The following is a 2,310-nucleotide window of genomic DNA, read 5'->3' as shown; positions in this document are numbered from 1 at the left end:
GTGGGAAGTATAGGTAGGATAAGCAGACAAGGAGAATTCTGGAAAGAGGAAGGGTGAGTCAGGAGACACCAGCCCACCATCCAGGGAGCAGCTTGTAATGGCACATAGGTGAAGCCACGAAAAACGTGGCAATATATAGATGAACAAAAATGGGCTGAGTTTAAGTATAAGAGCTAGTCAGTAGTAAGCCTGAGCTTATGGCTGAGCAGTTTTAATTAAGATAAGCCTCTGTATGTTTACTTGGGGTTGGGCGGCTGCTTACTGGGCGGGACACAGAGAAACTTCCGACTACACAGGACAGATGCTAAAAAAACCCCAAAAACCTAAAAAACTCTGCTATCTAATTAGTCACAAACACACTCTTACAGGTTTTTTTGTTTGTTCATACACATGAACATTGACTAAAAGCATATCTTCTTTGTAGTGAGTAGCTAGTCCCTGCCACCTGTGCATGGTGAGATCACAAATCATGTGTAACCTGTAGCTTCCCTGTGACTTCTCTGGCTCTCATTTCCCTCTGAGCTTTCTTTCCTGGCAGGAATTAGAACCATCAGCCACTGCCAGAACCACTGCTGCTGCTAGAACCATCCCAGCCACCTTGGTTTTGTAGTTACACAAAATACTTTCCTTTACCATCATAAGGACCAGAGCTTCTGCCCCCACAGTTTCCTCCCTTCGTTGGTCCAAAGTTTGAAGACTAATTCTTGTAACTGTAATCATTGGAGCTTCCACCACCTCCAAAACTGCCTCCATTCCTACCACCCAAAGTCTTCACCTCCTCCATTGTCATAGCTGTAATGGTTGCCACTCTTGCCATAGCCTCTCTCCTGCTTTCCCAGACCCTGCTCACTGCTTCCATAGCCCCTCTAGAATAACCGAGGTTGTCTCCTCCATAACCACCATTGTTACCATATCCATTATGGCCATCTTCACTGCTGCCCTCTATCCACCACCACCATGGCTGCCATCAAAGCCACCATCACCACTGAGGTTTCCTCCTCAACCAAAAATGTCATCGCCACCAAAATCACCTCTGGGACCACCACCAAAGTTTCTGGAAACATTAGGACCTCTTTGGCTGGATGAAGCACTAGCCATCTTTTGCTTCCATGGGGCTTGTTTCATTTCACAGCTGTGGTCATTCACAGTACGGTATTTCTGAACTTATCCACAGAGTCGTGGTTGTCAAAGGTGACAAATGCAAAGCCCTTCTTTCCCCCACTCTGTCAGTCATGATTTCACTCACTTCAGTTTTCTTACACTGTTTAGAATAATATTGTAGGTGATATTCTTCAGTGTCTTCTCTAATGCCACCACCTAAAAACCTTTCACAGTTAAGTAGGCACCTTGCCTTTAAGAATCTTCTCTTGACAAAGCTCTGTTCCGTCCCTCAACTCCTCCATCCACCCTGTGTGCCTTGTACTCATAGCTGCATCTACTTCTTCACAATGGCATACATAACAAACCCAAAGCCCCTGCATCCCTTGGTGTTTGGATTTCTCATTACCACAGTCAGTGTTCCCCATTGCTCAAAACGGCTCCTCAGATTCTCACCAATCCTTTCGGAGGTCAGCACCCCCCCCCCACCCCATGAAGAGCTCGGCAGCTGTTCCCCCTCCTTGGGAGACTCTGACTTAGACACGATGGCAGGGAGATGAGAGCCTTCCGCCATGCTTCCTTACCGCGTCCACAGGCAGAAAGGAGAAAGCTCAGGGATGTGTGGGGCTTCTGAGCTTGAGCTGATGTTCTGGGAGGAATGGTGATTCCCTCCTGCGCCAGATCAGAATCCACCTTCTCCAGATGTTTCTCTGCGCAGCGCTCTGCCTGGACCCACACTGAGAAGTGCCAATGTCTTGCTCCAGTTGCCCAGAGAAGTGGTCTTTTCTGTCCCTGTGCCCGGATCACATCCTGCCTTTTGCTATTGTTATCTAGACATAGGACTCTGCCACTGAAGTTCAATTTTTAAGGAGAGAAACTGGCTTTTACACCTTAACTTTTTTTTTCTAACACTTAGGATGTAAGATAGAACAGTAGCTAGAACACTGTAGAGGAGGGTCTAGTACTAGATATTTTCATCAGAAGAAAGGGTCATATTTGTGAGTGTTTAATCCCCACTCTGAGCCCCTGACAAGCCTCCGTCTGTCTCCATGCATTTACTTATTCTAGACATCGCTTGTAAGTGGACTCATGTCCCATATAACCTCTGTGTCTGGCTTTTCTCATTAGTATAGTATTTTCAAGGTTCACCCACATTTGTAGCATGGTTCAGCATTTTGTCCGGCCCCCAGTTTTCTTTTTCTTTTTTCTTTT

At 46.3% G+C, this 2,310-nt stretch overlaps 1 pseudogene; it reads right to left on the bottom strand.

Annotated features, from left to right (window-relative positions):
* Positions 1 to 550: 550 nt before the first annotated feature.
* LOC143271205 (heterogeneous nuclear ribonucleoprotein A1-like) lies at positions 551 to 1,672 on the bottom strand (annotated as a pseudogene).
* Positions 1,673 to 2,310: the final 638 nt, after the last annotated feature.

Source organism: Peromyscus maniculatus, chromosome 1, assembly GCF_049852395.1.
Source record: "Peromyscus maniculatus bairdii isolate BWxNUB_F1_BW_parent chromosome 1, HU_Pman_BW_mat_3.1, whole genome shotgun sequence".
Taxonomy (NCBI): Eukaryota; Metazoa; Chordata; class Mammalia; order Rodentia; family Cricetidae; genus Peromyscus; species Peromyscus maniculatus.
The sequence above is the reverse complement of the archived record's forward strand: the minus strand, read 5'-3'. Positions and strand labels throughout refer to the sequence as shown.